At 37.1% G+C, this 12,827-nt stretch overlaps 1 long non-coding RNA gene across 1 annotated transcript; it reads left to right on the top strand.

Moving 5' to 3' along the window:
* The first annotated feature begins 8,771 nt into the window (after nucleotides 1–8,771).
* Nucleotides 8,772–9,409, top strand: LOC140449557 (uncharacterized). Its single transcript, XR_011951827.1, has 3 exons — nucleotides 8,772–8,825; nucleotides 8,881–9,052; nucleotides 9,168–9,409. It is a non-coding gene; the product is annotated as an uncharacterized lncRNA (long non-coding RNA).
* Nucleotides 9,410–12,827: the final 3,418 nt, after the last annotated feature.

The raw sequence follows: 12,827 nt of genomic DNA, 5'->3' as shown, positions 1-12,827 counted from the left end.
ACAAAATTTTAACGAATTAAATGACACCATAAATATTACTAATCTATTAACTTCAATTCAAGATACTAGGAATTTAGCAAAAAAAATACTGAGTCTACTCCAAGTTGTGCAAAAAAAATGAATGCCCCACGTTGGGCGCCAAAAATATAACCTTCAATTTAGGTTTATTAAGTTTCGGTTGTCCCAGATGTCAACCATTGTAGCTCCGGTTCACTCAAGTGGAGACGGGAGTGAGTATATCTCAAATCTGGGATGTTACAAATGTAAAATTTAATTGTCAGGCGCCATTCAGATTTATCTGAGCCATAAAGTTTCTTTCCCTAACCTAAATCTGACAAAAGTAGGAAATAAAGAGACAACCTTAACTTACATTCGTTTATTTAAAAAAAAATGTGCGAAGAACCACACTTGGTTCAATATGAAAAGTAAATGTCAAAAACATATGTTTACACGTCGGATAAAATTTAGACCGCAGTACTAATTTTAAAATTATAATCAAGTTACAAATTACAACCTTAATCCCCTTTACTATTCGAAACAACTTTTGTACTATTTCTCCCCCAGACTATTTAAAATTTTAATTAATGTTATTAATTATTTAATCACATAAAAATAGTAGAAAATGAAAGTATACCTATGTATAACAATCTGCCATTTTAGCAGATGAATAAAACTTTACTTCAGGGAAATACCTCAAGTTATAGGCATTGGATCCAAGGCGAACAACAGATGGGTAAATTAAGTTACAACACTACAGCATAGCTGCTTTAAGTTTAAAAGTATGCCCAAATATTGTACATAGGCACTTACAAAATGTTTAATCAACTTTAAAGTGAAAAATTATTACTTAGTTAATAGATTTAAATGAAAATTTGCATCAAGAATTTTATTAATCAATATTTCAAAGCCGCAAAAGTTAAATGTAAGTTAAAAAGTCAGTTAAATAAAACTAAAAACTTATCAAGTCTCCTCCGCTTCCTTCTACCATCCTAACACTGGATGTGTAACTCCAAGGGAAAAGATACATGGAAAAGTGCTTCCATAAACTTCACCAAAATCATTTTTGAATAAAGCAAAATCAAACTGCTACAGACTTCTACATACGAACCCAAGCTGTACAGTCTCAAATCCATACAAAACCAGGAATTGGTGGTCTGGATTGTAAAATAAAACCCCAAATACTAAAGATCCAGACGCAGAAATCTCCAGATACTGAAAACTGCCCTCAATTTGAGAGCGTTTCCAAAATTAATCGACGTTTCAATAATATTCCAACAAGCTAAGCAGCCTGTATACTTCCTCCAAAATGCTGTGACCACAGGGTTAAAACTCCCTTAACAGGTTAAAAAGCATGATACATCACAAATACCAAATTTCCATCAAAATCTTGCGAAACTCCAAAAATACAACTATCAGAGGCTTCTTAAATAATAATAGACGAACTTCTTAATCTCCACAATCCGTGATGGTTTCAAATTACCATATATTAAATTAGAATTGTCACTCACACCTGTTAATCATGCAGACATTTTAACGTCAAAATCAGAAGTGAGGAGTCCAAACGACGGACCCCGGAAACTGTCAAATCCTTGGGACACAATAGAACTACCAAAACACATCGACCATTGAAGTGATAGCCCCGAACGGCCGGATGACGTCATAAATCAAATCACCAAATAGACTTTGAGTACAGTGTCTTTCACATGCTCTAACAATTCCTCATGCTAATCGGAGCGACAAAACTAAGTTGTCATTCATACTCGTACGACGAGTAAAGAGCAAAACACACCACTCGCCATTCAACTGTTCCAACTATTCTGTACACTTGACAGAGCGACAAAACTAAGTTGTCATCCGTACTTATAAAACGAGTAGAAAGCAAAACATAACATCCTTGATGTCACCAACCACGGCATTAGAAACACTAGTTATGGTAGAAACATCTACCTAACCATGAAACACGTAAGTTCCAACCTATTGAAATGATATTTATTTATGTCTATTTAATTTATAATGTCTTTATCAAAGGGTTCTTATCGTAATTTATTAAAAAGCACAATAACTTATATTAATTTATTTATCACTAAAAATACATAATTTATTAAAAGGCGAGCGTAACAATAAATATCGCGAGCGCGTCTTCAGAATTAACTGTTCCCTATTCTCCAAAAAGTCTTGTTATATATTCACTACTGTTAGACTAGAAACGTCTACGGCCTTCTCGACTAGACAGAGCGGCGAAACGGTAAAGGCAAACTGGATTTCCCTCGCATCGGTTCGACCTTATTCTGGAAGGTCGTTCAGGTACATAGAAGCCTCTCGTAAAATCTAAAACATATTAGAATTAGTCATCATATATTTTACAGTTATTTTTAGGCCAGGATATTTATCGTAACATTGCCCCTCTCTTAAAAGATGGTTCCTCCTGGAACCTTGTCGGGACTGGAACCGGAACTGTATGCTGGTATCGGCAACTGGACCCTCTTACAACTTCCAGTTGTATAAAAATGACAAGGGACGGTTTTCTCTCCGCACCAGTAACTATGCGGATTGCAACAGACTAACACCTGGACTTCGGTGTCTTTGAAGATCTCCTCCACCATATTTCGGATAACCCTCCAATCTAATTGGCGGCACTCCAACTTTGGCATGGCTAACTTTTGCAGGTCGGACTCTAGTACGTGCTCTCTCAATTGAAGTAAGGCTTCCCATACATCTCGGTAGGTAGGTTGGTCACGGGCAGTGTCTTTTGTTACCAGGTAGAAAAGGTAACGTGATGCATCTTGGAGTTTCAAGGTTTTACCGGGAGCTGGCACCTGGCATTGAAGTTCTGCAACTCGACCAAACTTCCTTCGAAAGACGGATGCCAACCCTGGTGCGTCTTTGATACTGGCCGGGATGGTAAGGGCCAGCGAGTAGTCATCGGGGAGCGCGAGTAGATCTTGCTTTTCTTCAGTGGTAACACCATGTCTTGCTTTACCGGTACCTCCATAGGCACCCATGAATTCCTCAAAAGTGAGGTCAGACACGTCTTGGACTTGGTTTACTTCCACTTCTTCACCTACGTCGTGGTCACCTTCGAAAGACGCCAGCCGGTTATGGTGTACTATCATCGGCTTTCCCTTCGGAATCTTGCTTATTCGGTAGATGACATCGTTGATCTTCTCCATAATGAGGTATGGACCTTCCCAAAACTGCTGCAATTTGGGAGAACAACCTTTTCGCTTCTTGGGATTATACAGCCATACTTTTCGGCCTGTGTATCGTACCGTTTCTTCATTCGGTCGCTAGCGATCTGAAAGTGGGAACGGACCAACTCATGTACATCGTCCATTCTTCTTCGTAATTCGATCACATAATCTTCACCTGCTACATCTTCTCCAGGTCGACATCCAAACTCGAGATCACAAGGTAGTCGCATTTCGCGTCCGAATAGGACTTTGGCTGGTGTCTGGCCTGTTGATTCGTTAACAGCAGATCTGTAGGCCATTGTGAAGAACGGAAGGTATTGGTCCCAGTCTCGCTGATGATCGGACACCATCTTTGTCAAATACTTGCCAACTGTCCTATTCATTCGTTCTACCATACCATCCGATTGCGGTTGATACGCGGTAGTTCTTGTTTTCTTCATGCCTAGTCTATCACATATTCCTTGGAATATATCACTTTCGAAGTTCCTGCCTTGGTCACTATGGATCTCCAAAGGCACTCCAAATCGCCTGATATATTCTTGGATCAACTTATCTGCAACGGTGGCGGCCTTCTGGTCTGGAAGTGCGTAAATCTCGACCCACTTAGTGAAGTAATCCATTACTACAAACATGTACTTGCCCCCATTTTCACTTTCTGGAAATGGCCCTGCAATGTCCAAAGCTATTCATTCAAACGGGCTTCCAACATTATATTGTCTCATAGGAGCTCTCCTTTTTCGGTGAGGCCCGTTACTCGTAGCACAAATAGTACATTTCTTACACCAGTCTTTTACGTCGTCGGAACTGTTCATCCAATAAAACCGTTCCCGAATTCGCTGAAGGGTTTTCCTTACACCAAAATGCCCTCCCGATGGACTGTCGTGTAACTGACGAAGTACTTCGGCTATTCTGCTCTTTGGGATCACCAACTGTCTTCTCTTCTCTGAACCGTCATCATTTTCCAGGACTCGTTTAAGCAAGCCATCTTCGATGATAAATGAGTCCCACTGGGCCCAATACGTCTTAACTACTGAGCATAGGTTTGATATTTCCTGCCAAGGTGGTCGACGGTTTTCCTCTTTCCATTTTCGGATTTTCTGTATAACTGGATCTCTCTCTTGTTCTTCCCTGATCTTAGTAGGCGTCCAGTCGTCGTTGACAATCGTCGTTCTTAGCACTGCTGCTTCCTTGGATTCCGTTTTGTTGCAGTGGGAACACTCTGCTGAGCATGGCCTTCTGGAAAGAGAATCAGCGTTTCTGTGGCTAACTCCGGCCCGGTGCTCAATCTTAAAATCGTATTCTTGGAGTCGTTCGATCCACCTGGCTATCTGACCCTCTGGATTCTTAAACTGCATCAACCACTTAAGGGCGGCATGGTCGGTTCGGATTAGAAACTTTCTGCCATAGATGTATTGATAGAAGTGCTCTACTGATTTAACTACTGCTAGAAGTTCTCTTCTCGTGACGCAATAATTCCGCTCAGGTTTTGAAAGACCTTTACTAAAATATCCGAGGACTCGTTCCTGTCCTCCTTGAATCTGAGACAGCACTCCTCCAATTCCCACATTACTTGCATCCGTATCTAAGATGAACTCTCCTTCTGGCAGTGGATACCCCAAAATTGGTGCTGTTATTAAATGCTTTTTCAACATTTCAAAGGCATTTTGGCAGTCTATATCCCAGCGGTATTCTCTTGCTTCCTCTGTAAGTCGCGTTAATGGCTTAGCGATATCTGCAAACTTCTTAATAAACCTCCGGTAGTAAGTACATAGTCCAAGAAAACTTCTCACTTGATGTTTGTCAGTTGGTTTTGGCCATTCCTTAATGGAATTGATTTTTCCCTTATCCACGGCCACTCCTTCTTTACTGACTATATGACTCAGATAATTGACTTTACCTTGAAATAGCTGGCACTTTTTGGGGTTTAGCATTAATTGGGCAGCTTTAAGTCGATTAAAAACGTTTTCTAAATTCCTCAAATGATCTTCGAATGTCTCCCCCAAGACGATTATGTCATCTAAATTAACCAGGCATGTTTTCCAAGATAACCCTCTCAACACATTTTCCATAAGCCTCTCAAATGTCGCAAGAGCATTACAAAGTCCAAATGGCATAACGTTGAATTGCCACAATCCAGATCCTGTGGTGAAGGCTGTCTTTTCTTTATCGACTGGGTCCATTTCTACCTGCCAGTATCCAGACTTCAAATCTAAAGTAGAAAACAATTTACTTCCAGCCAATGTGTCCAATGTGTCATCGATCCGAGGCAGAGGATAACTATCTTTCTTGGTAACGTTGTTCAGCAAACGGTAATCCACACAGAACCTCGTCGTTCCGTCTTTCTTCTTAACCAGGACCACCGGAGAGACCCATGGACTCGTAGAAGGTTCTATCACCCCGTCTTTCTTCATTTCCTGAACAATCGTTTCAGCTTCCTCTCTCTTCGCCTGTGGTAATCGTCGAGCTGTTTGACGAATTGGCTTAGCATTACCAGTATCAATTTTATGCTTAACAACGGTAGTTCTTCCCGTCTTTCCTCCTTTCGGTACGAAAATATCACGATACTGCCGAAGAAATTCCCTTAATTTCCTTTTCTCCATCTGATTTAGAGACTGTCCTGCAACTGCAACCATTTGGTCGAATTTGTCGTTGGAATTATCAGATGTTGTCGCCTGACGGATTATGGATGTCACAGGTACACAAGTTCCTACTTTTGTCTCTTTCTTTATGGTCACTGGGTAGTCGTTGACATTGATAAGTCTCACAGGAATTTCTTTAGCCGAAGTCACCAATTCCTTTCCAATTATGATTCCACGGCCAACCTCATCGTCGTGGTTCCAAGGCTCCATCATAACAGGTCTCCCTTCGTCTACAATTCCCTGTAGTCGCGCTACTATGATCGTTTCGCTTCTCGCAGGCACGACTGTATCTTCTGTAATGGCTGCTTGCACAGTGTTGTCATTATGTGGATGAAGAAATACCTCCTCGTTGCCAACTTTGATTACCTTATTCTTAAAATCCAATTGGAATCCATGCATATTCATTACGTCCATTCCTAATATAACATCCTCTTCGATGTCAGCAACTATAACAGTATGGACGAACTTTTCTGTTCCAATTCCCAATTGTACCTGGATTTCTCCATGAATGTTGGCATTTTCACCTGTAGCGGTCCGAAGTCGCAACCTCGTTGGTAACAGTTTCTTACGGCTGTTTATAACTGTTGGACGTATAATGGTTCTGGTCGCTCCGGTATCCACCAACAACGTATGTCTTTTACCATTTATTTCTCCATCTACATATACACTATCTTCACGACATTTCAAAGAAGCTATTAGTATGAGAGGGTCTTTGGAAAAGTTTTGGGTCGAAGCTGCCCCCCTAAGGCTGACCCGTTCTAGTTTTCCTGATGGTGAGTTTCTTGATTTGCGTCGTACCTAGGGTGTTTACAGGAGCTTCTTACGTGTCCTATTTCGCCACAATTCCAGCATCTGATGGTCTTCGTTTTCTTGTATGTCATACTCTTAATCATATTAACGAGCTGGTCAAGTTTATCTTCATCTCCTTCCTCTTTTACAGTCCTAACTTTACTGTACCCTCCAGAGGCCTGCGTAGCTGACTCGTATTCGAGGGCGGCGGATAAGACATCAACCAGCGTCATGTGACGAGCTAATCGTAGTGTTCTCTGCATTTCATGATCACGAAGACCATCAATAAACGTTTGAACGGCCAACTTTTCCATCATGTCTTCGGGAGCTGTTGGATAAGCATATCGTACTAATCTGGCAATATCTACCTCATATTCTTGAAGAGCCTCATCTTTCTTTTGTCTTCGATTTTTAAGCTGCGACTGATATACATGCTCCAAATGTTCGTGGCCATATCGCATATTTAACCTCTTCTTCAGTTGTTCGAAATCATCCGTCTCCTCTACGGCTATGGTCTGAAGCACATCTAAGGCATCTCCTCGAAGAGCGATAGTCAGGTTTACCGCCTTTTCTTTTTCAGACCATCCGTTTGCTCTTGCGGCTGATTCGAACTGTTTCATGTAGTTGTTCCATGACGATTTTCCATCGAAAGTTGGGACTTTCACATGGACAGAACCTCCACTTCCTTCAAATTTCGGCCGTGTTTCCAACTTACATTTCGTCTCGTCTTCTTTTGTCTCTGCTGTAATTGGATTGTTTCCCCTCTCTGCTGTCCCTGTTTCCTCCATCTTCCTTTCCATATCTTTTCTTCGAAGGCCAACATATCGGCAGCAACTTGGTTTTTTAATGAAGACACTCTATCGTCAAGAGCAGACATCTCAGAAGTGACTTTAGAGATGTTAGCAGAAACTTTACTTTCCAGAGAAGAAATCTCGTTAGAAACTTTGTTTTCTAATGAGGCGATGTCGCCGGAAACTTTCGAAATATCGCCAGAAACTTTGTTCTCCAATGATGCGATGTCACCGGAAACTTTGTTCTCTAATGATGCGATGTCACCGGAAACTTTGTTCTCTAATGATGCGATGTCGCCGGAAACTTTCGAAATATCGCCAGAAACTTTGTTCTCTAATGATGCGATGTCACCAGAAACTTTCGAAATCGACGAGAGGACAGCATCTTCAAATATATAAGTCTCTGGATCTAGTCCTTCTTCTAGCAAAGCGTTCTTTAGTCGTTGGACTAACTCAGCATTTTTTCCGGTGGAAGCTAATTCTCTGTCTTCGAGATGTCTTCTTAAATTAGTCACTGTCAGCTCATAAATCGTCGTCATTTTCACAATTTATTAATATTCACTTGTATTATTATTATAAGTCTAATTTATGTTCGGTCCAACTTCTAACACCATTTGAAATGATATTTATTTATGTCTATTTAATTTATAATGTCTTTATCAAAGGGTTCTTATCGTAATTTATTAAAAAGCACAATAACTTATATTAATTTATTTATCACTAAAAATACATAATTTATTAAAAGGCGAGCGTAACAATAAATATCGCGAGCGCGTCTTCAGAATTAACTGTTCCCTATTCTCCAAAAAGTCCTGTTATATATTCACTACTGTTAGACTAGAAACGTCTACGGCCTTCTCGACTAGACAGAGCGGCGAAACGGTAAAGGCAAACTGGATTTCCCTCGCATCGGTTCGACCTTATTCTGGAAGGTCGTTCAGGTACATAGAAGCCTCTCGTAAAATCTAAAACATATTAGAATTAGTCATCATATATTTTACAGTTATTTTTAGGCCAGGATATTTATCGTAACACTATCCCATAGTGACATCACAGAACACACCGCTCGTGAAACGACACAGCGGACGTCTTCTGAACTACAGTCTAATAGCCCAATACCTGAGATATACGAAAAATCAAAACAGAAGAAAGGAGAACTGATAACCAAACATATTTTATTATTTATTATGAATGATGAAAAGACTTTAATCAATTACAAAAGTGATAGAAAATAGTGTTTAATCGTAATTCTACTGATGAGAATGGGTAAACTCGACATTCTCAGTCCTGTGAAATACCTTACAAGAAAAGTTCTATTGCAAACCACCAGATGTTAACAACCAAAATAAAGATTACTACTTAGCAAAACAAGATAAATGAATGTTAAATACATTTCTACTAAACACTCTAAACAGGTATGAATCAAACAACTACATACAGTCTGTTCTAATTATTATTAATATGTTTTAGAGAATATTATCTCAAGGAATCAAACTTCCTAATAAATTATAGCATTTATCAAGCTGAAATATTTTAGAGGATTTCTCTAAGAGGTTTTATGCTTTCCATATAAACACCATAACAAGTTATAGTACCTGTCAGACTGAAGCGGGCTGATTTTGGACTATCAAGAGACACACAGGTATGTACACACAATACCCCACGGTTACTTAAAACTAAAGTAAAAACCACATAGAGAACCCCAATTATACCCAAAATAAGAAACAAGGATAGCTAATAATAAATAACCTTTTTAGCAAAGTTTTCAACAAGTGGACGCTAACACAACAACTTTGTCATGATGGTCGATAGAAATATAGTTACAGCCAGTACCCTTAACCGAATGAGGTAGCAAAGTGGACAAAACCTTTGGGCTGACAGTTAAAGTAAAAATGAAAAAAAAAAAAACTCTCAGAAAGACATTTCACTACCTATAAGGAACTATACAATATCTACACTTATAAATTTCATATACTTTATTATGTAACAATGTTAAATAAATCACATAACAGGTACAAATTTACTTAATATATATCTAAATTACACTAACAATCCTAGGGTCAAAATAAATCTGTTACAACCATTGGCTAATCTAACTTCGTCAGCAGTAGAAATTGACGTTTAACAATTTTTACGTTTTAGTTGCTTTTACTGCTCCCCGTTTACCTTTTACACGGGAGTGTAGGGTCACATATGATATTTTGTATAATTTTGCGGCCTTACAAATTGACTTCGACCTTCAAAAACGTCAGACATTGCAGAGTTGAGATCAGCTGCCGAATATTTCCCTTTATTTGAGGTTTTTCTTTTGTAGCAGCGAACCATGGTATCTATAACAAAAAATAAACCTTGTAAAACTTGCCCTACCACTGTTTAAATTTTAAATTCAAGAAGTTATATAAACGGGATAAATGTGATATATTAATGACACATTTGCCCCAATCTGTAATAATACATCTAACAAAACAACAAAATTCCAAGGGGCAAATGTGTTATAACAAAAATTTGAGGTTAATGTTAAGTTTTTATTTAAATAACCTACACCATAATGTTCTCCCAACTTAGAGTAAACTGCTATGTCAATTAACATTATAGTAATAATCTTACTTACCGAAAAATAATATATTACTTCACGAACGGGGTAAAGGTATCACAAATTCTGTGTTGAATTCGAACACACTCGTCGGCTATCCCTACTCAACTAAAATCTATTTTTGGATTTATGTAGTTTCTAGTGGTGGCTCACTAGACTAACATATTTCAGGTTCCGTCTAATAGGTGGCACACTCGTAATTATTTAAATAGCCATTTTTAAATGCACGATTACAATTGCTCCATTATCACAAATACCCCACTTCACCTTATTAAAAATATGCCGAAAGTAATTTTTTTACCGCGACACATAACTCACGCTCTACTTGTTGGCAATATAGTCGAAACATTTTTGAAATATTTAAATCGGATGATAAATAAGTTCGATTAGTTTTTCCTCTGCAGTAGTAACCTTTAATAGCTTTAAATTTTTCAATAAACTTCATTACACAAGATCGTTTTTTAGCAAACTTTAAAAATTTACGGGCACCACCTCTGTTTTCACGAGCCATTTGTTGTCCATCATGATATCTCCTTAACACACTGAGTACTCCGTCTTTTTTTACTTTTAGAATATTCAGAAAGGCTTGTTGACAAACAGGTAATTTTTTGTTAGACTTAGAAATTTTAATGTTAACATAGTATTGTATTGAAAATATAATATTTTGCATTACCTGTTCGTCCTGACCGTTTTATATTTTTTGTATCGCAAAATTTTATTATATAGTTATCTTGTCCTATTTTATCTGCATATGCATAAAAATTTTGATGAAACTGTTGAACATCTCGCATTAGAAGAGTAGAACATCTGTATGATTTGGTAGCATGTTTACAAGATGGATACGAAGGCAGATCATGGGCTTTGTATCTAAAAAAATTTACTATTTAGCATTTTTTTTTTTATTTTTTTCATTTTTTATCATTTTTTTTTTAGCCGTTCTTTTCCAAGTAGCTGGCTGTGAAACACGTTTTCGACTCCTATCCTTAGTTACTGGTTTCGGACTCTGTCCCATGAAATTTTTCATAACTATTTCGATTTTAAAACTTTTTAACAACTAATTTTGGCTATAAAACTACTTTGATTTTATTCAAACAACACAAATTTTGCAAGGCAAACTTCTATTACAACCAAACGTTTTAACCTTTTCAACAATACTAACAAACATTTTCACTTTCACTTTCTTACTTGACTGTGATTGGTTGTCTCGGATTTGCTGGCATTTGATTTTAACATGTGCTTGGATTTGCTGGATTTTGAAACCGACCCAATATTTCAAATGCAAATTAAAATTAGATTAGGAGGGTTTTGCATCGGAAATTCACTACAAACTTGTAGAGGGCAAGATTACAAATCTTTTGACATGAATAGCTCAAAATTCATAAAAAGTGAATTTGTCTGATTTTGAAACTAGACGACTCATATAATGTGTAAAAATTTTGACTTTTTTTCTTAGCAAATGTTTAAATTTTATTTAGTGCATTTTTTCTCAATGTGTTGTGAATTCTATTGAATGAAATAACTTGTTTCTGAATGTAGCTAAATGTAATCACATAACTTTTTATAAATGGAATAAAAATGTGAATTCAGAGTACACTATTGACAGTAAAGCTCTTAAATATTTTGATGTAATTAAATACGATAGTGATTTAGAATCAACGCATATAAAAAGTTTTAAGCAAAGGTTAGTTTATGCAAGTTTGGTATTTTAGATAAACTTTTAAGTGGTTAGACATTGTCCTGAACTGCTTAAGATAATTTACTTAAATGTTCCCTCTAGTAACCTGAGATTTAGTCGAATCCATAATACTAATTAATATGGATTTACATGCCTACATAGATTTAAAGAATATTCAAATTTATAATTATTAATGGTATTTAGAATTTGGACATTTAGATTTAAGAGGAAAGTTAGAAAAAAAGTTTGAAACCAATCTAATGAAAAGGATTAGTTATGTTTATTTGTTTTATTATATATTTTTAGTTGTAAGGTTAAATAATTTATCACCGGTTTAACCATATTTTTGTAATAATTTTAAAAATAAAGAAAAATAAGTACTTCTAGTCAAAACATAAATGTTCAAAAATAAAACAAAGTCAATGATTTCATTCGAAGAGCATACTTATAAAACTAATACCCAACATTTTCCTTGTCTTCCTCATCTATGTCTATTTTCTCATTCCATATAAGGTTTCCTCATCTATGTCTATTACCAAAGGCTGCACTTTGGTTGATAAAACAACCTTTTCTTTTTCGTAACTCTCTATAATTATTTTATGGGTACGGCGAACATAATTTTTCCACTGCTCCCTAGTTACATTATTGATAGCTGTTTCCCAAACTTCTAAAACATTTTTATTCCCCAATATGTGCTGATCATAAAACCGTTTTGTTTGACTCCACACCATTTCAATAGCATTAAAGTGACAGTGATAGGGAGGCAAACGAAGTACTTCCTGACTAGCTTTGTTAATTATCCCATCAACAGCAGAATGTTTTAAAGATCTGGGAAGAGCTTTAATAATATTTAATAAATTTGTCTTAGAACTATGCAGTGGAAATAGAATGCCTTTACTTGTATATGCAATCCTTCCATTTCTTCTTTTTTCCAAGATTGAGTTGGCCATTTATTTACTTGCCGACTGCGATAACTAGCATTATCAAAGATTATCATTGATGGTTCCTCCAATCTTGGTAAAAGATCCTTCTCCAACCAACCCTCGAAAATATCAGCATCCATGATAGTCTCCCGATTTAAAAATTAAACTTGCTCCGTTTATAAACTTATGCTCTGAGCCTGCATGTAAAATTAAATTCGATCTAATA

This window comes from Diabrotica undecimpunctata, chromosome 9 (genome assembly GCF_040954645.1).
Source record: "Diabrotica undecimpunctata isolate CICGRU chromosome 9, icDiaUnde3, whole genome shotgun sequence".
Classification (NCBI taxonomy): Eukaryota; Metazoa; Arthropoda; class Insecta; order Coleoptera; family Chrysomelidae; genus Diabrotica; species Diabrotica undecimpunctata.
Note: the sequence above shows the minus strand (reverse complement) of the source record. Positions and strands in the feature narration are given on the sequence as shown.